The sequence below is a fragment of the Monodelphis domestica genome, chromosome 3, assembly GCF_027887165.1.
Source record: "Monodelphis domestica isolate mMonDom1 chromosome 3, mMonDom1.pri, whole genome shotgun sequence".
NCBI classification, from domain to species: domain Eukaryota; kingdom Metazoa; phylum Chordata; class Mammalia; order Didelphimorphia; family Didelphidae; genus Monodelphis; species Monodelphis domestica.
The window spans coordinates 201869346-201896198 of NC_077229.1; positions in this window are offsets into that span (position 1 = coordinate 201869346).

Consider the following 26853-nt stretch of genomic DNA (forward strand, 5'->3'; position numbering starts at 1 on the left):
GAATTCAGATCTCCCTGAATGACAGATCTATCTCTATTGCTACTATTTGGTATAGTGATTGATATTAAATAGTCTGTAAAAAAATCATCTTATTACTTTTTTCCATTTTAAAAGTGGGACCATAATTTCCTTGGGGAACTACTTCAAGATTATTTCCTCTTCCAAAGTAATATTATATAAGTAATATCTTTCAATTCCTTAAATACCTTAGGAATTATCATCAGACCCTGATGATTTAAATACATCCATTTAATTTAAGTACCCTTTAACTATTTTTCCTATCCTGATTTCACTTACTATCCTTATAATTAGAATTTACTCTCAATAGCAAAATATACCTGATATTTTCCTAAACACATAAAAACATTAAATCTTTATTTTCATTATTTCCTCTGATCATTATTTTCTTTTTATCATGTTGTCCTTTGTCTTTTTATCTCATTTTATTTAATATTTTTTTCAATTTCTTTTTCTGTCACTTACTAATTGCCTCTCTTCTCAAGTTCTCCTAATCTCTCCTCAATAGCTAGGTTATTTAGCAATATTTCCCTTTAGAGATCTGACTTTATGTTTGTAGCTTTCAGGTTTCTGAGTTTAATTAAATTACTATCCTGATATTTTGTTTCTTCCTTCAAGGTGAGGCCATCAGAGTTGGATTAGAGCTGAGTACTTTTGATCTTACGCTCTCTTCCCATTTAATAGATAAGAAAATGGAGTCCCCAGCAACTGTGACTTGCCTGTGTTCATGGAACTAGTTGGTGAACTTAAACTGGAAATCAAGTTGCCATAGCCTCAATCTAATGCTTTTTTATGTTCTTTTGATTGGATTATTCTTGGTCTTCAGGAATGATAGTTGCAGTGTACATAAACTTTCAAGTTTGCAGTGTTTTACATACTTGATCTCTTCTATGACGCATAACAAGCTTTAGAGGTAACTATTGTAAGTTTTATCATTCCTATTTTACATATAATAAAACTGAACTCGGAGAAAGGTCAAATGACTTTCCCCAGGTCATGTTTAGGGAAGTATCAAATTTGAACCCAAGTCTACCTGTCTCAAGTTTCAACCCTATCCAGTAAGGAACATGATCCACTTTCATTTTCTCCATGAGATCCTTTTCTTAGATTTCTATGTTTTCTTCTTTAGCTTTCCAAATTTCACACTTAACATATATTTTCTTTCCTTAATAAAACAAGGTGGCAAAGTGGATATTGTGCTGGGCCTGGAATCAGGAAGAACTAAATTAAAATCTGGCCTGAGATACTTACTGGTTTTGTAACCCTGGACAAATTACTTAACCATGTTGGCCTCAGTTTCTTCATTTGTAAAATGTACAAAACAGTACAATATCTTTGTCAACACAATTCTAAATTGGGTCACAAAGAGCTAGAAGTGACTGAACAACAACTCATTTCCTAAAGTTCATTTTCTTTTCCTGCTGACTTGTGCTATCCTATCTCAACAGATCTTGGATTTATTTTTTTTCCAAGGTTTCCATATGCATCTTTCAATCCTCACCTAATTTGTGTCTTATAACTAGACTCAAATCAAGAAGGACAATTCCATTACTGTATTCTTTTTTGTTGTTAGTAGAGAGAACATCAAATAATAACAAAAAATACTCCTTCTGCCAACAGTGCAGCTGGGAGTTTATTTGCCCCTTAAGGGGGAAAAACAGGACAGGGACAGAATGAAGCTCTTTTTGTGACCCTCTGTAAGATGATTCCTAACTGGAAGTAAGAGAAGTCCAACAGCTATAGACAGCTCATTCCCTTGATGCTAATAGAGGGAGGACTATGGCTATCCCCATCTGCATAGCCACTAGGCAACTCTACTCAAGATGTTTAACTGGAGGCTTGACCCTCTGGCATACTTTCCTTTTTTGTACAAATGGTGTGGTTGAGACATAAAATGGCACTGTGGCTGTTGCTGCTGGGGGCACTACACCCAGGCCTGGATAAAGTAATTCTGATTCATGCTCTATTCCCTCACTCCTAGATAAGAGTATATCAGAGAATCAGCCATTCCTAGGTAATTACTGATGAGGGGACTCTTTCTAAGTACCCCTCCTTGAAACTCATTCAAATTTCCTTTCTAAATTCCTCCTCTCTACACTGACTTGCTCTGATATTTTTACAATATCACCTACAAATTGGTAAAGGTACAAGGTTTGCAACTGTGCCTTATGGAAAAGTCTGTTAGTTTCAGGTCTAACTTTTCTCAGAGTCATTGCACCTTATGTCCTGCCATAGAAAACTGGAGTAAACACTCATGGATACTCTTACTGCAGGCAAAATGTTCCCATGCTTTGTTATTTAGACTATATGTAGTCAACAAGTCAAGAAGCACTTAGCAAGAAGGGCCTTCTATGTACCACAGAGTGCTACTTTATGATATATAAAGCAAAGTAAAAAGAAGCCTTACCTCAAGAAGCCCAATGAAAAGAAGTATGTACAAACATAATATACAGGATATGTTGGGGAAAATGTAGAGGGGTCAAAGATGCTCTCCTTACACTTTAACTGATGAAGATCATCCACTTACTACTTTAGGATATCCAATCTGTTTCATTGAAATTAGTGTTTTATTACAATGTTTTTCATTGTTGTAACAGTAGTTGAATTAGTACTAGTTTGGGGAGTAGCAATGTTGGTGTTTAAGGGGCCAATATTGGTGTTCCCATTCATTTGCAAAAGAGATGTAAATGAGAGTGATTGGTAAAGGATGTCAATAGGGAATGGAAATTCCTTGGGGGAGAAAGGGAAGGAAGACCAAATTATGTTACTATTTTCCTAACTGAATTTCATTTATCCCCTTAAGGTGGTACTTGTAGGTTAAGATGATGGTAAGTTATGCCAATGTCTAGGGGTTCCTTTTGGGGAGTGACATTTAATCTAGCTGGCTGTCAATTTGACATCTTTCTTTTACAAGCAGGGATTTCACAGGAACATGCCTTATGCAAATATTCCAAAGTGAGGTGGTTGTTAATTTGCTATACTTCAGAACAATTTCTTTTAATATTTTGTCAAATATTTTGGAAAAGAAGGGTGGCTGTCAGCAGCTGGAGGGATCGCCCAAGTCAATTGTAGGACTAAAGCTTACAACTAGGATTCCAGGAGCAGCCCTTGCTTTAAAAGCTCTCTCTTCCAGGATTCTGTACAACTTGTGTCAACACAATGTTTTTCACATGGAAGGGTTTTTCCCCCTTCTTTTTCTTTCTTCACATTGCTGTAAAAGAGGAACCACCCAGATCTACTTGATTCAAAACAGAGCTGCCTGACAATTCAGCTCTAACTGGTGGTCAAGGCTCTAGAGAAATATGTGTTTGCTTTGTTTTCTGTATTGTTTGCCTTATATCCATTATGCTAAATGATGACTGCTCAAAGGTCATTTGTTTCCACTATGTTGAAAGTTCCATTGGAAAGTTGCTTTCCATATAAAATGCACTAAGTACTTAATTGCCATTGGGGAAAGGTGGGGGAAGGAAAGCAACCTCCCCACACACACCTCAGGCCCCTCTCTGTTTCAGAAGATAGCTTCAGTGGAGCCAGGTCTGTTGGAACTTCTAAACTCTTCCAGGATTCTTAAATGCTCTAGTAATGTATCAGTGTCACTGGCACTTGGGAGCTCCCCTGTTTTTAAAAGCCTGCAAGGGATCCATGTCCTACTTTTCAATATCACCACCAAATCCCATTTCAAGGTGGTCAAAATTATCTAAGAATAAGAGAAAATAATTACTTGGATTCTTTGTGTCAGAGACTGGGAAAATGGAGGCATGAGGTGGAGAAATGCTCAGAGGAAAAGGTGAGTGGCCCCTTCCTCCTTTAAGTACTTTCTAAGGAAGACAGAAATGGTACCTTTTCTGGGAATAGTTGAATATGTATGTGGAGGGATTAGGAAGTATCAAATTACCATTAAGAAGTCTGAAAAAATTCATTTTATTGTGCAGGTTGCTTAAAAGGATTATTACTTTGAATAAAATGATTTTCTTGAAGGATTAGGGCAAGTCTGATGCCTTTATTGCACTTTTTCTCAAGAAAGTTAATAACCTGAAAAGTGACACTGACCTGAAGGTCATGTCTAGAGAGAATCCTTGTGTGAATTTGTCTTGCTGTCCCCTATGTTTTCCATATTAAATTGAAGGGGGTTGTATCTTTAAAACAGAGCAAAGAAAGTTTTAAAATACCCACAGTGCACCCTAAGCTTGAAGCCAATCATGCTTTTGGACCCATAAGGGGGGATAGATAACGTTTTCACCAATGGGTCAAAAGGTTTGTCTCATTTTCTTTCAATTAACAGCAAGTTAGTAAGAAGAGAAAACATTCCTCATAGATAAACATTTATTTTTTCCTAATACTCAAGTGCAAACATGCAAAAACACTATAATTTGTTAGTGGTTAAGCCAGGACTATCATTCACATCTCCTTATTCTAAGCTTAGGGTTCAACCATGATGCCACTCAATGTGAAGATAAGAATTTGAGTGTTTTTCGAAGAAGAATTAGCTTTTTATTTCCAATATGAAGAATTCAATGTGCTTGGATAGGAGTGTCAACATAGAATCTAGGAATCCAGATTCCATGTTGACAGGAGCAAGTATCAAAAATGGGTTTTACTGCAATCACACTATACTTTTCGAAAATCAGATTATTTCTATGGTATTTATTTGATTAGTTTGGGTACCACATTTTAGAAATATATTAAAAAGCTAGCCCACAGATCGTGAAAAGACTAGAGACCCTGCCATACAAAAAATAAAGGAATCATCCTGGAGAAGAGAAAAACAAAGAGGTGCCCATGATAGCTTGCTGCAAGTATTTGTTGTTTTTCCTTTTCCTTTTGAAAATATATTTTATTCATTTCATTAAATATTTCCCAATTACATGTAAAACTTTTGATTTCCAGATCATCTCTCTGGCTCCTGTTATTCTCTTGTCCTTGATAAGACAATTTGCTATTGCTCATACATGTGAAATCAAGCTAAACATATTTCTCTATTAGTCACGTTGCAAAAGACAACAGACAAAAAAGAACAATAAAGTAAAAAAAATATGATTGATGTGCATTCAGAGTTTATCTATTTTCTCTTAGAGAGTATTTTTCATCATATGTCCTTTAGGATTTTCTTGAATCATTTTCCTGATCAGAATAGATAATCCTTTCATTGTTAATTATCCCTATTATTGCTACAGTCTACAGTGTTCTACTTTTGCTCACTTTGCTTCAGTTTCTATATGTCTTCTCAGGTTTTTCTGAAACAATTTATGTTGTCATTTCTTATAACATGATAGTATTCCTTCACAATCATGTGCTAAACTTGATGAGTCATTCCCCAGTTTATGGACAATATCTCAATGTACAATTATTTGACACCACAATAGAGCTACTTTTAATATTTTTGTACAAATAGGTCCTTTTTTCCTTTCTTTGATCTTTTTGGAAGAGGCCTAGTGGTACTACTATTGGACGAAAGGCATTCATAGTTATATAGCCCTTTGTAAGAAGTTCCAGATTGTTCTCCAGAATGACTAGACAAATTTACAACACCAATAATACATTAGTGTCAAAATTTTTCAATATCCATTTCAATATTTGTCATCATCATTTTCTGTTTTTCTTTCTAATTTTGACTGCATTACTCTTTTTTGAAGAAAGCTTATTAATTTCTTCTACTCTGAATTATCTACTTTACTTCCTCTGGACTTTTCTGTCTCTGGCTTAGTCATTCTCTTCTCTTAGCCAAAAATCTTACACACATTTTTCCATGATCCCCTAATTTGTTTGTTTATGATATCATTCATCAAGTATGAATTCTCTATCCATTTTAACCTTATTTTTTGTACAGTATATGATATGGGTTTAAGATTAGTTTCTTACCAAGGCTTTTCAATTTTTCCAACAAATTTTATCAAATACTGAGTTCTTACTTCCCGAACTTAGATATTTTGGTTTATCCAACAATAGATTATTGTGGTCATTTACTATTGCAGATTTTGTTCTTAATATTTTACACAGATCCACAGCTCTATTTTTTAGCTAGTACCATATTGTTTTGATGGTTACTACTTTGTAATATAGTTTGAAATCTGGGGCTGCAAGGCTGTTTTTTTTTCCCTACATTTTTGTTCATTGCTTCCATTGATAGTACCCTGACCATTTGTCCTTCCAGAAGAAATTTAATATTAGTTTCCAACTCTACAAAATAATTGTCTGGTAATTAGATTGGTAGAGCATTGAATTAGTAAGTAGAATCATTATTTTTATTATGTTGGCTCAGCCTACTCTTGAGCAATTAATATTTCTCCAGTTGTTTAGAGCCATCCTTATTCATGTAATAAGTTTCTTATAATTGTGTTCATAAAGTTTCTGGGCTTATATATCTATACTTAATATGTATATAAAAGATAACATATCATATCTATATTTATTATATTGAAATAGTAAATATTTACTGTGACTTTTGCTCCTGTCAGTCAATGATCTGACCATAGAAGTTAAGTTTATAATCATGAAGATAAAATTAAACACTCCCCTGATTATAAAAATGAAAATACTTAATTCTTCTATGGTTGTGAATATTTAATTGTAACCCCTGCCTATTTTTAGAACACGGTACTTAGAAATTCAGTATGTAGATCTACTCATTTTTAGATTTAATCACGAAAGGTGCAAACACCTCATTTCATGTGTGTGATACTGGATGATGAATCAGAATCAATTGACTGCCTTCTGGGCAGTCCTAAAACAAGGTGTCAACTGTGATTGGTAGATGTAAAATTTGGGGAAGACACAGGAAGTGATACAAAAGAAGGGCCTTGAAAAGAACTGTTACTTCCTGTGAGATTTAATTCTTTATTTTTTGGAAGTGGGGACTGGGGAATTCTTCATGCTTTCGAGTTAAGGCTGGTGAAAAGGGGCAGAAGAATCTGCTGACTGGAATGACACGTGGTGAGTGAAAGGTTGACTCTTTAACTGCTGTATTTTTTTTTTAAAATCTATCCTCTGGAGAGACTTACTCTTGAGGGATACTTCCTGGTTCACTGAGGCCAGCTGAAACTAATTCTCCCTGCCTTGAGGGGCCAGGAGTAAATTACTTAGAGTTTAGGCTAGATATCTTACCTTATCCTCTCTATGATTTCTTGCTTCGTTCTTTCTACATTTTTAAATAAATTGTAAATAAAATCTCTTTGGAATTAATTAAATTCCTGGCAACCTCACACTTAAATAATCAAACCTAACCCTTTAAAAATATAATCCCTTTCCCCCTTTACATAAAAATGTGAATGAAATGACATGTTTGTACAATGATTTCTAAAAACATTGAAATATATTTGAGAAATGTTTTTTTCTCAAAATTGTCATAATATTTTCTCCTGTAATATTATGTGATTCAAATAGAACTTGGCTGTGTTAGTGACCTTTGATGAAGCCAGAGAGATTTGAATTATTAGATGAAAATTAAAGAATCTACTATATGGATTCTGGGGAGATAATTTAAAGAAATGCAATTGGAAAAACATAGGATGGAAAAATAAATAGTGGCAGATCTAGGATTAGAAATTAGGTTTCATGGAATCTATTCTGTTTCTTTCGTACTATCCTTTGTTTTCTCATTATATAATCATTTGAGAATAGGGTAATATAATGTTATATTATTAATAATAAAAATAAAGTTATAATAAAAATGTTTGATAATTGACAATATCATGCTTCAAATCTTATAAAGTGTATAATATACATTGTCTCATTGCAGAGTAGAAAAAAGAAGACAACCTACAAAATGACATTTTTCAAGAATGTGTACATGTGAATATCATTGAGTTTTGATTTTTCAAAGGAAAAATACCATTATAGAAGAGGCAAGGGTAAGGGGAAAATATTTATTAAATGGCTGCTATGTGCCAAGCACTGTGTTAAACACCTTTACAGATATTAACTCATTTGATCCTCATCACAATCCTGGGAGGTAGGCTATGGCAGATAAAGATAAGTGACTTGCATAGGTCACATAGCTAGTAAGCTTCTGAGATCAGATTTGAAGTGAGGTCTTTTATTGGGTTCAGATCCAGCAATCTCACCATCAATCATTCCTCTATGCCAAAGGCAAAGAGGATGAACAAGAAGATTTCAAATGTAATGTGTTCAATGATAGGGCATTTGTGAGCAAACAATTAATAATACAACATGTTAATGGTATGTCAATATCTTAAGGAGGAAAAGTAAGATGGAGATTGTTACATCAAAACCAATAAAACAGTTTGTGATAAAACCTGAGCATACCCATGAAGATATATATTCTGTAAATGTCCTTGAGGCTAAATTATCTGAGGAGAGAATATCTATAACACACCATGACCCTTAGGAGTCTCAGGCCCTGTCCATTTGTTGTCACAGAATCAATTTTTACTGGCTAGATCTTATTTTTGGTTCACTCAAAATTATTTTATCCATTTATTCATTTACCTATCATTAAACAGATAATAATCTCTTAGATGAATAACACTGTAGGAGATGAGTTTAGAACTTTAAATAATAAGTAATATTAATATTATAAATAATCATATTTATTGTGGGTCCATACATTGTGGGTCTTTCAATAAGTAATACTCGAATAGAATGGGATATCAGCTGAATAAATGGAATCATATTAGCCATATTGCAATACAAAACAAAACAAAAAGAATAGAAAGTTTTTCTCTGTCAGAGGATTAATGATCTAGTTTGCAAACAAGATACGATAATTACCATGGAACAAATGAAAAATCCCAAGGCTATTTAGAAGTTCTTACTCCCCCCTCAAATTATCTCATGTAGTAAGAACTATGGGATTTGGTCAAAGGATATGAACAGATAATTATCAGATAAAGAAATTAAGGCTATCTTTAGTCATATGAAAAATATTCCAAATCACTATTAATCTGAGAAATACAAATCAAAATAATTCTGAGGTACCACTTTATACTTATCAGACTTATTAATATGACAAGAAAAGGAAAATGATAATTGTTGGGGAGGATGTAGTAAAACTGGAACAATAATACTCTTGGTGGAGCTGTGAATTAATACAACAATTCTGGAGAATTTTTAACCATGGCCAAAGGGCCTTAAACTATGCATATACTTTGATTCAACAATAAAACTCCTAAGTCTATATCCCAGAGATCAAAGATAGGGGAAAAGGACATACCTATACAAAAAAAAAATTATAGTAGTTCTTTTCATTGTAGAACTGGGAATTGGAGGGTTGTCCATCAATTGGAGAATGGCTGAACAAGTTGTGGCATGTGATTGGAATTGAATACTATTGTGTCATAAGAAATGATGAACAAGATCATACCAAAAAACATGGAAAGACTTATATGAAATGATGCAAAATGAGACGAGCAGAGCCAAGAGAACATTGCACTGAGTAACAGCAATAATGAACAATTATCAACTATAAATGAATTAACTACTATCAGCAGCCTAAGGATACAGGACAACTTCTTGATGAAAATGGCAACCTATTAATTGTCATACAAGGAACTGAAAGTCTGAATGCAGATTCAAGCATACCATTCTTCACTTTATTTCCTCATTATTTTTTCCTAGTAAAAGTGATGCTTCCACTTTCATGACATGAGGAATGTGGAATATACATCACATGATAACAGATGTACAATATAACATATTATTTGCTATATTGGGCAAATGTGAAGACTTGGAGGGAAGGAGAGAGCAAAGTGACAGAAAATGATTATTAAAAATTATATTGAAATGTAAGAATATAAATTAAAAATGATAATGTGCTTTTCCATCTTCACTTATAAGTCACCCTTCAGCCTGTTGTTTGACTTGAGTTTGATAATTTTCATTCATCATTCTCAATTCTAGTGTAATCCAAGGGTATATATGAATAGTGTCTCATTAATTGCTAACCTGAATAATTTTCATTAATTAGTTATGCCCAGAACCTCCAACCCCATTGGAAGAAAATTCCTTTGTAATAATTAGTTGTTCATGTGTCTCTCTATTAAAACTTCTAATCTTTAGGTATTAAATATCAGTTACTAAATATACAACTTGTTAACATGATATCAATAATTAAAAGCCCTAAATATTTATAATATTTAGATGTAAGAAAGAGCATAGCTCAAATGCCCTTAAACTATCACTGTAAATGCAGAAGATTTCACTTCTTGAAACATAATTCTACACCATTTATAACAATTAAAGTCTATTCATATGTAATTACTGTATTCTTTTTTTTTGTAAAATAAAGGTCACCATAGTTTATTTAAAAAAAAGAAAGTCTTTTATCTTTTATTTCTCTATCATTTCCACCTTATCTTCAACTGGGATAGGAAAATAATCTCTTCCTCATATTTCAAGCTATCATTCTTAACTGTTTCTCTCTATTCACTTCTCATAATATTGTCTTCATAATGTGTCTTCATAAAACACTAAGTTGAGATTTTTCCCACAAATACAATATTTCACCTCCTTTTCCCTTTTCTTCCAAAGTTTTCTCTAAACCATCTCTTTTAACTCCCTCTTTTCAGTTTCACAGAAAAATTTCTCTTTCCTGCTAAATTTTAAAAATTTGATTTAGTTCTTAAACTATAGTGATAATAATTATCCAATTACAATAGCTAGCAGACAGGTGGCACAGTTGATAGAGCACTGGGCCTGAGATCAGAAAGATCTCAGTTCAAGTCCAGCCTCAGACACTTGAAAATAGTGTGATGCATCACTTAAAATTGTTTGCCCCAGTTTCCCCATCTGTAAAATGATCTGGAGAAGGAAATGTCAAACCATATCATGCTTCATAAGTCACTTGACTTCTGTTTCCTTATATGTAAAAATACCACTAATTTATTAATATATAAAAATGTAGAAAAAGTTCTTCAAGCATTTCCTTATAGTTTCGTTGTGAGATTCAAATGAGATAATACTCATATAATTCTTTGAAGACTTTAAAACAGTATAGGAATAGAATTGTTATTTCCATTTTTGTCACTGTTGTCCAGATTGTATCTATTTTGCCTCAGACTCTGCTTCCCTAAGTTGTTCTGAAAATTACCTGAAGAACTGGGCCTAAATTTCCTATTTTATATTAAGGACCAAGATTTCTTAATTCAATCTAATGCCTAGATTTGAGGTCAGACTCAAAGTTTTCAAATGGTTTTGGATAACAATTTAACAGAATTAAGCCAATGAGATCTCGAAGAAAGGAATGGGAATATTGGTTTATAAAATGGATTTAGTGAATTTTGACAGATGAGTAAAGAATGCAGTAGATTTGATCAAAATCTAGAATGAGCTCTGAGTGCTTGAGAGACTACTAGTAAGCTCCTCATTCAGTTAAGGATGCCTCAGAGAACCTAATTTATTGCCATGGTTATAGTGCATTTCATGGAAAATACTTTTTTCTAAGCACCTATACAATTCACCTTCAAGACTTCTATTTCTGATCTCTTATAGGTACAATTTTAAGGTAGTATGAAATTGAACATTGGGCAATTTTTTGTTTTGGTATTTAGATTTTCCTAAGTCTAAATAAAACAAGAGTTCCCTTTATTGTGCCCCTGCTCATGTTATAACTCCCAAATAAATGACTTTATTAGTAAAGTACCTAAAATATAATATGCTTGCAGAGAAGAAAAAACAAAAGAAAACAATAAAGTGGATGATGGACAAAAATTTTGTTTAATATGTTCTGTTGTGGCCATACTTCCAGTTAGGAATCATCTTCTAAGGATACTTATATCAAATGTGTCCTTTGATCATATTAACAGAGTAATTACTATATCCTCACTTGATTTTGTTTCCCATAGGCCTGGTCTCCTTATGAGTAACATTCTTGTTTCAAGTACTCTGTAAACATTAATTAATCATTGCAAAGCCCCCAAGTGATGGGTCATCCCTCTCACCCCTTCATTCCAAAGCAGGGAAAATTAGGCCAGAAAGGTTAAACGATTTGCCCCAGGCCAGTATAAGGGCTGGAGCTGGAACTCAGATATTTTGAGCTTCCGATTCTTTGGCCACTCACATTATAGTAATGTTATGTATTTCTCACTGTCCATACACTCCATTGAAATCTGATCATTTGTTAAATTTCCTACTGGAGTGATCTATTGTCATTCTTCATTCAAAAGCTTCATTTTGTCCTCTTGTAGACAATATTTAAAATGAAGTGCTATTCAAGAACCTTTGTACAATATCTATTTGTGTGTTTTCCCTAACCTATACGTTTTTCAGTAACCTAAGTTCTGTGATGCCACACATACCTAATGATTAATAAGGTAGGAAAATATGTGTAATTTACTAATTATAATATCAATTATAATAACCAATCACATTCCAGAGATCCTTAGGATTAACAAGATTCTTTTTCATGAGCAATTATAGTTCTCCATATTGGAATGTTTTAGGGAAGAAGGTAAAATTATGGAACTGGAAGGGAAGCTATCTGATTATTCTACTGATTCTGACTCTCTTTTCTCTCTTTTCAACTTGTTCTTTCATTTTGTATACCTTCTATTGCTACCAAGTATTAAGGTATAAGTATAATAATCATGAGTTAATGTCAGGTCTTAAAAATGTATTGTCTCTCAGTACTTACTACTCTGTTCTAAAGAAATAAAAAAGAAAGAAGGAAGGAAAGAAAAGAAAAGAAGGAAAGAAGGAAGGAAATAAAGGAAAAAGAAAGAAATAAAAAAGAAAGAAACAATGAAAAAAAGAAAGAAAGAAAGAAAAGAAAGCAGGAAAGAAGGAAGAAAGGAAGGAAATTCAATAATATACTATTTTTCTTAGGTCCCATTCGGGGCTAAAAGAAACAGAGATCATTTAGCCCAGGTCTTTCATTTTACAGTAGAGAAAACTAAGGCCCTGAAAGGGGAAGGGATGGCCCCAGATCAGCTAGTTTGGTAGAACCAGGGATGTCTTTGTGGAATGATTATCTGTAATTATCAACTTTTTATCTCAATTAATGACCTATTTTCAGAGAGTCAAGAAGAAATGAAGGGATAAATTGTGTTTTAGGCTGAAGTAAAAATGCAAGTAAAGATGTTATCAAATTGTTACTAGTTTCTCAGATTATGTAAATTTGTTTAGTAATGTTTTACTTGTTTATATAATATTTTTCATTTACTGTACTTAAACTACATACATATTCAAGCCAGTGATGGATATATGTGAATATTAATGTACATAATAGCTCAATAGATAGATGAATGGATAGATACTTACATTTATATTTTTATATGTTAATGTACAAAATAGCTATAGATAGTTCTATATCCATATATATCTATTTATATCTATGTAAATGTACATGATATGTATATAAGGATATACTATATTATATATGCATATATGTGCATATGAGTATACATACACACACACATATATATGTGTGTATATATATATATATATATATACTGCATATATGTAGTATTATGCATCACCCTACATAAACGACCCAGTTAACATTTGGGTGGAAACTACAAATGGCAAGGTGAGGTATATGAGTTTTACTCATAAGGCATGCTAAGATTAAGACTTAGTCTTAGCATAAGACTAAGATATAAGACTAAGAATGAAAGAGGAATTTCTTAATTCTCTCCACTTAAAGTTTGGTTCTTTTTAAATTTGAGTTATTTAAAATATTATTTTAAATTTGAGAGAATTAACAGCTGTAAAGAATGTAAATGTGGTTTGAAATTGCAAAGTGGAAGTAGTGTTGAGCTATAAAATAATAAATAAACATATTTCTGGTGAAAAAGTCACAAGAATAAATTAGAGCAGTCTGGACTCGTGTATCTAGAAATCTTGTTAGTGTGACTCAGTCAGTTATATGAGAGAAAAGACACATGTTTATTCATTATGTTTCAGCATCTACCAGTAGTATATTCTTCCAGGAAATTTCTGTTTGTTTATGTTACATTCATGTTGCTAATGCGACACATTATGTCATAACTTGGAAGCTGAATAGCTTTCTCCCCCACCCCCAAAGACTTTATCACTAATAAGGTCTTGTTAATTAAGCCATTTGTTTGAGAGAAATAAAAAAAGTGCTAAACTTAAGGTGTTGACTGTCAATGTATTTGCATCTCATGGTAAATAAAATATGGCCCTGGAGGGCCGATGTGGTTTTTTTTCTTAGTGAGCAATTTACTATGGTGTTGCAATTCCTCATTAAGGCAAGTATCTCTATTCTGGAAGCTGTCAAGCTCCTACCCTAAAGTACATTATGATGTTTTTACCATCTAATTATTATTATGGTCGACATTTTATTTACTCCAAAGTGGTTTGGGGCTAATTGATTAGGTTGCACCATGTCATGAAAGCGCAGATGCCAGGCCGAACATTGTATTATATACTGGGAAGAGATTGAGACAAAGGCCTCCCCCCTTCCTCCCATAGAGAAAGAGCCTAGCAGTGCTGCTGTGCTGGCAAGACATGCTCCTCTTGTAGTGGGTGGTCCATTGGGAGAGTAATTGGAGCTCTGCAGTACGTCCACTACAATCAACACAAGGGTACAATAGCTGCTCTGTAGGGAATTGTTGCAGGAGAATTTGTTTAAATAAAATTGCAAGGTTGTCAGAATGTTAAAGCAATTCTTCAATGCTCTGTGCATCGTCTCAGGGAAGGTCGACTTAAAATTATTTACTTTCAAAGACAAAACATTAATAGAAAAGTAGAAAAAAACCCTTAAAATTGAATGGGTAATATAAAATGAAAGCTTGTGTGTTATCATCCACATGCTGATGGCATGCAACAAAATGTTCTATGTTCTCATTTCTTGCTGTATACAACTGTTTAGAAATATGAAGTTCCATTCTTATGTTGTGCCTAAGAAACAAAAATCAGATGGTAATAAGTTAGCAATGATTTTGCTTTACTCTTTTTAACTGGGACTCAGTGCTTTGTTTCTAGGGGAAGCAAACTTTAAGAGGAAGATATTAGAAGTTGCAAATGTTCAGTAAAATTCTGAGGAGGAATTATGTTTAGTGATGCTTTATTTATCCAATTCCATAAATGTGTCAAACTAGACATGCACTATCCTGTGTGCATGTTGGACCAAAGAGAATGTTACTTCAGCCAAAGAAATTATCACACCCTCTGGGCTCAAGATTCAAAGGAAATTAAGTCATGGCTAAACCAAATTATACCTTGAGAAAGTCAGAATTAAAATCATGGCCTATGGCCATGGCCCTGAAGATCATTAGGTTACTGAAGCTCACTGTCACCAGGTGATTCAACACATAGAGGGAAAAGTAACCTCAGGAAGGACTGATGCCAATGTTAGAGACTAAAAACACAGTGAGCTAAATATTTTTTTCTCTGTCAAAAAATGTGCTACTGAGCTGAAAAACCTATTTAACACTTTTTTTCATTTTTGAAAACAATTGATTTTCATCAGAATTATCTATTGGTAAATTAAAATGAGAAAAGGATTACTTTCCATTTTTTAAGCCTTATGTCTGCTCCAATGATGACTAAGTGACTAAGTGGTTAGAGTGCTACTTTATAGCCAGGAAGTCTTGAATTCAGGAAATCTGACTTGCTAGTTTGTGTCACCCTGGGCAATTTGCATCATTTCTATAATCTTTAGTTTCCTTACCTATGAACTGGGCATAAAGATAACACATATCATAGAGCTTTCGTGCATACCAAATGAGTTATTATAGATAAATCCTATCACAAAAGTCAAAAGTGTTATATCAAATGTTAGTTATTTAGGACCATAATGAAAAAAAGGGAGGAAACACATTGGTAAATATATCATTGTGACATTGTTTCCTTGTTCTGAATGTGCATGCCTATCTATATCTATATCTATATCTATATCTATATCTATATCTATATCTATATCTATATCTATATCTATATCTATATCTATATCTATATCTATATCTATATCTATATCTATATCTATATCTATATCTATATCTATATCTATATCTATATCTATATAGGAATACACTTATATATACAAACATATACTTATGTAAAATGGGGATGAGGGGTTTGGAAGGAGGTGGGTCTTTTTTATTTTAAGGTGCTCTATTTTTCTAATATAGGCATAGGAAACCATATGAAAGAAAATCATGCCAGCCTATTGGATCACATTCTTTTCTCTAATAAAAGTTAATGATCAAATTGCTTTTTGTTTATTTGATAATGGGACAAATTACTTAACTAGCATTAAATCAATCATCTTTCAAGAATTCTCTAGACTCTGGTGATAAAAAATGAAGGTGCTCACCATTTACCTTAGATGGCTGGGTCATGACGCAAAGAGTAAGCCCCCCACAGAGCACGGAAGCCAGACCTTAATCTGGTCCTCATTTGACATTGCCATTCTAGATCTGAGTCACCATCTACCTTATCTACCTTGAATCAACTTGCATATTGTCCTACACCACCATCAAACAATCCTCTATATTCAAAATGCAGCTGAGATACAATTTTCAACATGGAACCATTCCTGACCTACCTAATTACAAGATTAATATTTTATCACTATTAATATTTAAAAAAATAATATAGTCATTTTATAGCACCTACTATTTGCCAGGCATTGTGCCAGGTACTTTATAAATATCTTAATTCTCAGACTTCTTTACATTTAATCATTTTGTATTTATTATTTTTAAGTATAACACAATGCGTATTTAAAATATATATTGAAAACAAATAGGCTATTACACATATATTTATATACTCATGGAGTTATTGTGCTAACAAAAATACACATGCATATGTCTATACATTCAAAAAATCTACATATTATGTTGTTGTCACTGTTGTTCAGTCACTTCAGTCACATCTGACTCTTCGTGGCCCCATTTGGGTTTTTTTCAGCAAAGATACTGCAGTAGTAAGCCATTTCATTCTCCAGTTTATTTAACCCTGAGGAAATCAGGATTAAATGATTTGCCCAGAGTCACACAGATAGTATCTGAAGCCTGATTTGAACCCATGAAAATGAATCTTGATTTCAGGCAGAATACTCTATCCACTTCACTTAATAGATGTGTATACATAAATATGTACACATATACATATATGTGTATTGCTGAGTGCTTAGTAAGTACTTAATAAATGCTTAGTGATTGATCTACCAAAAATTAACATAAATACATTGAACCTAGTAGTCAGAATTGGCATTTTTTATTCTAAAGTAACTATCTTACTCTGACTTAATTTTAATAAGACATTAGACTTAAAGATTTGAGAAGAATCAGCTTCATTCCTGAACATTAATATTCTCTGGGCATAGTGTAGAACTTCCATTCAATTTTTAAAGTATCCTATTCTATAATTTTCAAAAGCAAAGGGAAAATCAAATAATCCACATAGATGATTCATATGTATGAGAAAACGATGGTCTAGAGAAGTTAAATAACTATTTAGGATTCTACAGGAAGTAGAAAGTTTGAATGCATGATTCCATAGCACTTATCTATTTTTATTTCTATTCTGATCATGTGTCTACATTTATCATCTTTCCTAATAGACTACAAGCCCTTTGAAGGATTGGACAATGGATCTTACATATTCAGCTTCTTCATTTTATTTAGATGAGGTTGATGAAGACCAGAAAACTCATGTGTCAATCTCAAGGTCAACATATCATGTTATTAAAGATTATGAACATTCAATCTCAGAAATCTCCAATCTATTTCAATAGAATACTCTTATTTACTAATCAGTGGCAGAACTAGGAATTCAACTGTATTCTGCCTCTAAAATCCCTTTGTGGAGTAATTCATTCAATCATGTTGTGAAAGACAGGAAGAGAAGTAATTCCACTAAATGATTAATATTTCTTCTGAAAATCATAGAAGTACCATTGAAGTGACAAATGACTAGGCAATCATAAACAGCTATGATATTAATACTTACAGATTAAATAGTTTTTAAAAGTCCTGGTAATTAGCTTTCAGAATTCATTAGAAAGTAACGAAGGGAATGAATCAGTTTGAGTATAACATTTTCCATCTTGGCTTATTCTGAAGAAGACATGTGTGCATAGCATTAGGTATTAAAAAATAGAAACTCTCAAGTATTCTTGAAATCCAGTCTAAGAGAGAACATAGGTGGTCACTGATGTCAAGGTCTCAGCTTTTGTCCTTAAATAGGTCAAGGCTGTTTCTTTCTTTAGATACAGTCTTAATTTACTAACATAGGGAATGTTATATTTCATTTTCATTTGATAACCTTCAGTTTGATAATAACTGCTTGCACAAGAGTCTATACTCCATCACTTAGAATTAGCATATTTGGTTGTAAGTGAGAGCAGTTTTCTCTCCCTTAGAATAACACTGCCTAAGAAGGCAAGTGTGACTCAGAAAGATAATGCTATCCTGGAGCACATTTTAAAAAGAAAATCTCTAGGAAAATTGCCTTCTTGACTCCAAGGAGACCTAAAGGGGTAAGGATAACTACCAGGAGGGAGAATTGCCCCTGAAGTTCTAGGCAATGATGCCAACATGAACAAGAGGGGGGGGGAGCTTAATCACAAGTTTTCTCTAGGTAGAAGACTCCAGATAAGCATTCCTATTGCATGTCTATAACCATCAAGCTCACTGATCTCTTAGTAAATTTTTCTTCAGAAATATTTTTCCAGGCTTTTCTTTTTGCCTCAGCAAGACATTTCACTTCATGCAAATTCCTTTTCTAACATAAAAATGAGTACTTAAAAGTACATAGTCTAAGCCTAATCTTCCATTCTGTCTAAAAATGTCTAAATAACAATAGAGTACAGGAAGTCAAGTACTCCAATGCATTTTGATGTGGGCTTCTGCTGCTGATTACTGACAGGGAACTGGGCTCTCATAATCATGACTCACTAGTGGTCTTTGATTAAACCCAGGCTTGGATTTAGTTACCACAATATGCATCAACTTTGTTGTATTCCTTCCTGGTCTTACTTCCTGCTTTAGAAATGAATTCCCACAATTCTCAGCCATTCTATCAGGATCTATCATCAGCATTGGGCTGAACTAGTTAGGAAAGGAAGATTCATTTTTACATTTATATTACATTTATACATTTTTTCTATACATATGTATAACTCAGCAAAGAAACTTTGTGGTAGTTCCTCTGGGACCAGGATCTTGTCAGCATTCAGATTTTTAAGACCACTGGAAACTGGTGAAGTGAGGGGGCAGTCTTCTTAGATTGGCAAATTGAAAATTTCTCCTCTTCAGGTTGCCAGTATTGAAACAATGACAGGATAAAGACTGAGGGTGCTTCAATTGCTATATGATCATAACCATGACTCACCTTTATAACATAGTATATAGTATTTATATATGTATATATATACATATATATAATATTTTAATACTACTAAAGTGCTTCCATCACAGTGATCCTATGTTCCAGACAGAGCAATTATAATTTGCTCTATTCCATGGATTAATCAACCAAATATTTAATTAATCATTTTCTTTGTGCCGAGCACTCTGTGGTTGAGGAAACGGAAAAATATTAAATTACTTTTCTCAAGTCATCATTTTGGAAAGGAAGTAGAAAATGTAGGATTTAATACCAGGAATGTTTACTTCAAACCCAATGTACTCTTCATTATACTATGCTGTAAATTGTAATCATCTAAGCAAGCTATATAATCTACTTTAGGACTTTCTTCTTTATATGAAATATTGCTATGGAATGTTATGTGCCTCTCCTGATATATTTTTCCTTCTTCTGCTTGCAAATTTGAGATCTCCTAATTCAAAATAATCTACATTCATTTTTGGCAAGATTCAACTTTAAACCTTTCAGATTGGCAGATTCTAAAATATTTGTTAGATTCCATAATGATGACATATTCTCTTTGTATCTTCCTTTAGAGATATCATTTTTAAAAAAAATTCTTTAAGGAAAAATAAGTTCTTTTTACACTCTTAAATCTTAAAGTGTTTGTCATCTCTGAGCTAGTAGTATCTTATATTCATAAAACAGTGGAATTATAGATTTGGAAATAAATTTCAGGTTCTTTTAATCTCTAATATTGTTCAATATTAAGATCTCTTCTGCAGTGGCCATGACAATAGTGTATGGCATAAGACTGGCTATTGTGTCATTCATTTTCATGACTCCACTTCATAAACATATGTTCCTTTCATTGAATATATATCTGCTTATTGTAAAGTTTCCCTATTGGTTAAAAAGTGTCTACCAGCAACACAGAGCAAATCTATGTAGTGTGGTGGACAGAAAGAGAGTGAGGGAGGTAGAGGTAGGAAATAGATAAATCCTAATACGTAACAGGTACTTGCTCTGGGACTGTGAGTAAATAACTTCACCAAAAGGGTAAAGCATTCTCTACAAGTACAGCTTCACAAAGTTATTGTGAAGACCAAAAGAGATAAACCATTAAATAAATAAATAAATATCATATCAATGTGATATATTCACATGTGATGTTGAGATGGTTATCATATGTACCATTAATCTCAGCTTTTCCAAAATTTTAAGTATAAAACATTTTATAGTTACTTTAAAATTAGATATATTGTCACTGTCCTTGATTCCAATTTTGTACCCCACATTCATAGTATGGTTTTAATGTTTACCTAGTCTCATCACTCCAGTAATGTTCTGACATTGCCATTTCTAAATTCTGATTCACTTTTCACATTTTAATTAATATTTTATTTTTAACTCAATTACATGACAAAAAATTAACCTTTATTTTCTTTACATTCAAGTGAAATGTTCACCCTCCCTCCTTCCACTGTCCCCTCCATGAGATGGCAAGCAATCCAATATATATTTTACTTGTGTAATAATATAAAACATCTTTCTATATTAGTCCTTTTGTGAAAGAGAACTCAAACAAATGAAGGTAAAGTGAAGGAATATTGTGAAATATAGTATGTCTTATTCCTCATTCATATTACATCAGTTGTTTCTCTGGAGACAAATGACATTTTTCATCATGAGTCCTTAAGGATTTTCTTGAATCATTGTATTGCTATTAACAGATAAGTCATTCATAAGTGCTTATCATAAAATATTGCTGTTACTAAGTACAATGTTCTCTTGGTTCTGCTCACTTCACTTTGCATCAGTTCACTTCCACATCTTTTATTTTACTGTATGTAATAGCAATACATGAAATTAAAAATGGGGAGGGGGAATCCTACATTTCAATCTCTCCCAAATATTTGGTTTGATCTAAAAGCCCATTTCCACTTGAAGCTAAACTGATTAACATGGAATTGATTTCTTCTGTAAATGTGGGCTAAAATCTTTTCCAAGTTATTCAAACAATCTTTTAGGAAGGTATTAAAGTATGCACTCACTTTTTATGTTTAAATCTGTGCACATAGCAAAAGATCTCAACAATATTGAATAGCTCTCTGTCTTAACAACTAGCCTTGTCATAAGATGAGACAACACTGTAAATGATCTGTCTATTATATAATATTCTGATACCAATAGTGAGGCATATATCTTGATTTTTGCTCCCATATTCAAAAACTCCATTAATTTAAAGTTCTATAAATAACTTAAACTCTTTCTCAGCTCATTACCTCTGGCTAGTGAATTCAAATGTATTCCATTCCCAGACTACCAGGATTATATAGAATTCTTCTACTTCTAAAACTCATCTTTGGTAATTATGGAACAAGCAGTAAAACTAATAAGTTTTTATTGTTGCTTTTACATTACTTTTATTTCCTATAATATTCTTTTTATTGACATTTTATTTTTCCCAATTACATGTAATAACAATTTTAACATATATTTTCCAAAGTTATTAGATCCAAATGTGTCTTCATTCCTTTCCTTCCCCTTTTCCATAGAAGGACAGGAATTTGATGTGGGTGATATAGGTGTTATTATGCAAAATTTACTTCCATATCACTTATTATTGTAAGAGAATCCTCATATAAAACCCAAACCCCCTAAGAAAAATACAAACTAATGTGAAAAATAGTATGCTTTGATCTGCATTTCAAGTCCAACAATTCTTTCTCTGGAGGTAGATAGCATTCTTTGTCATAAGTCATTCAAAAATGTCTTGGATCATTGTATTATTGAGAATACCTAAGTCTTTCACAATTGATCATCTTATAATATTGCTGTTACTGTGCATAATATTCTCCTGGGTCTGCTTATTTTACTCTATATCACTTCATTGAGGTCTAGGAATAAATGGGCCAATCTTTAAAATGAGTAATATCTATCTAAAACCATCAGCAAGTATCTGCAATGGAGGTAAGTTAGAAGCCTTCTCAATAAGATTAGGGATGAAACAAGGATTCCCATTATCAACATTTCAAATATTTTACTAGAAATTCTAGCTTTAGCAATGAGAATAAAAAGAAGTGGAAGGAAATAAAGTGGGAAATGAAGAAATTAAAGTCTAGAGGTACCAAATCTTAAAATATACTATAAAGCAGTGATCATCAAATGAATCTGGTACTGGCTAAGAAATAGATCAATGGAATGGATTAGATACACAATGTACAGAGACAAATGCCCATAACAAACTAGTGTTTGATAAATGCAAACATCTAAGCTTTTGGAATAATAACTCACTATCTGACCAAAAAAAAAAAAAAAACTTCTGGAAAAACTGTAAACATTATCGATAAATTAGGTATAGACCAATATCTCACAATTTATACCAAGATAAGGTCAAAGTGGGTATATATTTTAGACATAAAGGTAATATTATAAATAAAAAAGGAGAATATAGATTAGGAACATAAGTATTGGACTTTCTTGAATTCCTTAATTTTTTTCTTATTTATCTTTTCATGCTTCTCTTGAATCTTTTATTTGAACATCATATTTTCTGTTTAAGTTTGGTCTTTTCATTAGGAATGATTGGAAATCTTCTATTTTATTAAATGACTATTTTTGTCCCTGGAAGAATGTACTCAGTTTTACTAGGTAGGTGATTTGGGGGTTGTAGACCTAGTTCTTTTGTCTCCTGGGAAGTCATATTATATGCCTTCCAATACCTTAATGTGTAAACTGCTAAGTGTTATAAATGTGTCTTCATGACATTTTAATTTTTTTCTGTCTTTTCAGTATTTCTTCCTTCAACTCTGGGCTCTTGAATTTGGCTGAAATATTCCTGAGAGTTGTCATTTGGAAATTAATTTCAGGAGGTGATTGTTGAATACTTTCAATGTCTTTTACTCCATTGTTCAATAATTTTAGGGCAGTTTTATTTTAGAATTTCTTGTAATATGATGTGTGGGATTTTTTTCTATCAAGCTGTTTGGGTAGCCAAATAAGTCCTAAATTGTCTCTGTTGGATCTATTTTTCCAGGTAATTTGTTGTTGGATTTTTTCAGTGATACAGTTCATGTTTTTTCATTCTTTTTATTTTTTTTTTTCTGAATGTCTCATGAAGTCATTAGCTTATACTTGGTGAATTCCAATTTCTAAGGATTCATTTTCTTCCTTCAAATTTTGAATTTTCTTTTCCCTTTGGCCAATAATTTTTCAGAACCCTTTTGTTTAATTTTTTGTACCTTTTTTTCCATTTGGCTAATTCTGCTTTGCATTGTTTTTATTTATTTTCCTCATTTTTTCTCAGATTCTTTATTTTGACTTTGACATCTTTGAGTTTTTGTGGAGTATGAGACAATTTCCAATTTTTCCTTGCTGTTTTTCACAGAATTTCTTTGATATCAATGTTCCCTTCTAAGTCTTTGCTTTGCTCTCCTTTGTCTCCAAAATAATTTTACAATGTGAGGTATTGCTTTTATTTTTTTAACTTTTTAATGTGCATTCATTTTCCTAGCCTTTTTATCAATTTTTATTTTTATCTTTAAAGGTGGGCTCTGTTTTCAATGTAGCGATGGCACTCTCTTAAACTTTACTTTTTCCTTGCCACTACCTTCATTTCTAGTTCTTGTTTTCTGCATGTTTTGGTTCTTCCAAGGTAGTATGATGGCCTGTGGATGTGGAGCTCTACACTTTACCTCCCACTGCTGATTCAGTTTCTCCCCCTAGGGACTGCTGATAGCTTGCAGGGCTCAGAGCACCTTGAGCTACCTTGTGCTGAGACTCAGGGCCTAATCTCAGGGTTGAGTAAGAACTTTGGGCCTCACTCTGGGCTTACACAGACCAGATTGCTGAGAATTGGCTTGCACTGGGATTCAGATCCTCACTGTAGGATTGAAGAGATATCCTGGGCCTCCCTTTGGTCTTGATCCACTCTGGTGCCCTATGGACTAACTTGTTCTGGGACTTTGAACCATACATTGAGCTTGGGCAAGGGTTTCAGGCCTCACTCTCAGCTTATACAGGTCTGGAGCACAACACACTGCCTTGATATGGGGTTCAGGTTCTCACCTCAGGCTTGTGATAAGGCCTGGATCTTCAAGTAGTGGGTGTGAAGTGCTCTTCAATGAGCTTAGTCAGAGTCTCAGGGTCTCAGAGCCTCAAGTTTCACTTGATCCCAGCTTTAGAACCTAGAAAAGTAGGTATGTGGTGTAAATCTTGAAATCTCTCAGACTTGTGAATGTTAAAAATTTCCCCATCAAGGAATTCTTAATTGGAACAAATTCCCTACTGAGAAACATTCCCCATTTTGATGTGAGAACTCGCCAGGATCAGAAATGGGAGGACCTCTACTCCAACCATACTTAAGACTGCTTTAGGGGAGAAAACTCCTTGCTATGGGAGGACCCCTACTCTACCCGTACTTAAGAATGCTTTAGGAGAGAAAACTCCTTGCTAAACAATGAAAGTACTTGGACCCATGCTTATAATAAGGCAAGAAGTTCTTTGAGCCAGGCCTGTTTTTAGAATTGATACAATGGGATGCTAGGTACCTAAAAGGGTGGGGCAAGTTTTCACTTGATGCGATTAGTTGACTCCTTTGTGTTTTCTCTCGTTCAGACTTACTAAGGAGATTGGTTGACACAGCAACATTTTTTTCTGATTCAGACTTACTGAGGAGATTGGTCGACTTAGCAGGAATTTAGATGGGTAGTCCTTTGGAAAGCGTCTACAGTGATTGGTAGATGTAGGGACTTAGGGGAGGTGACATGGGAGAAAAACACCTATTTAAGAAAAAGCAGAATCTCTTGAGGAGATATCCTTTTGGAGAATTCCTTTTGGAGGATCTCTGATGAGGATCGCTTGGGAAGAATCTCTTGAGAGAGGCTCTGGAGAAGGGAAGATTTTGGAGGACAATCTCTAAGGAGGTCTCGCTGGAGCTCCTCTAAGGGGACTCTGTCCCTCTGGAGGCTCTGTAGAGAGGCCCTTTGGAACAGTATCTGGCTGGAAGGCTCTCTGGTGAAGTCAGCTGAGATGGAACTGGCCTGGTGTTACTAGAATCCTTGTTTAGTCAGACCTTGTGGTGAGTGTTCAAAAACTGACTTATTTCTCTCTTAAGACTCAGGTCTAGGCCATATTTGCTTGAGGCCCTTCATACATATTCCTTTCTTACTCTCTCTCTCCATTTCTTTGATTACTCATTGTATTGTTAATTAAAATCTCTATAAAACCCAATTGACTTGGGTATTTGAATAATTGGGAATATTTCCCTGGCGACCACCTTATGTTTGATTTAAAACCCAAGACACTGTAGTGAAACATATTTCTGCGGTCAAATTTACTCACCCTTTCTTATATCTATCACAATTTATATCTTTCACCATTTTAACTCACTACAGTTTAATACATCAACCATTTTATTTTTTTTAATATTATTTTATTTGGTCGTTTTCATACATTATTCACTGGAAACAAAGATCGTTTTCTTTTCCTTCCTCCCCTTCCCCCCCGAACCCCCCCCACCTTTCCCTCTCCCATAGCCAACGCATGATTCCACTGGTTATCACATGTGTTCTTGACTCGAACCCATTTCCCTGTTGTTGGAGTTTGCATTATAGTGATCATTTAGAGTCTCTCCTCAGTCTTATCTCCTCCAACCCTGTAGTCAAGCAGTTGCTTTTCAGCGGTGCTTTTACTCCCACAGTTTATCCTCTGCTTGTGGGTAGTATTTTTTTTTAGAACCCTGCAGATGGTTCAAGGAAATTACATTGATACTAATGGAGAAGTCCTTCACCTTCGATTGTACCACAATGTATCAGTCTCTGTGTATAATGTTTTCCTGGTTCTGCTCCTTTCGCTCTGCATCACTTCCTGGAGGTTGTTCCAGTCTCCATGGAATTCCTCCACTTTAGTATTCCTTTTAGCACAATAGTATTCCATCACCAACATATACCACAATTTGTTCAGCCATTCCCCAATTGAAGGGCATCCCCTCATTTTCCAATTTTTGGCCACCACAAAGAGCGCAGCTATGAATATTTTTGTACAAGTCTTTTGTCCATTATCTCTTTGGGGTACAAGCCCAGCAGTGCTATGGCTGGATCAAAGGGCAGACAGTCTTTTATCGCCCTTTGGAATAGTTCCAAATTGCCCTCCAGAATGGTTGGATCAATTCACAACTCCACCAGCAATGAATTAATGTCCCCACTTTGCCACATCCCCTCCAGCATTCATTACTTTGCATAGCTGTCATGTTAGCCACTCTGCTAGGTGTGAGATGATACCTCAGAGTTGTTTTGATTTGCATCTCTCTGATTATAAGAGATGTAGAGCACTTTTTCATGTGCTTATTAATAGTTTTGATTTCTTTGGCTGAGAATTGCCTGTTCATGTCCCTTGCCCATTTGTCAATTGGAGAATGGCTTGATTTTTTGTACAATTGATTTAGTTCTTTATAAATTTGAGTAATTAAACCTTTGTCAGAGGTTTTTATGAAGATTGTTTCCCAATTTGTTGCTACCCTTCTGATTTTGGTTACATTGGTTTTGTTTGTACAAAAACTTTTTAATTTGATGTAATCCAGATTATTTATTTTGCATT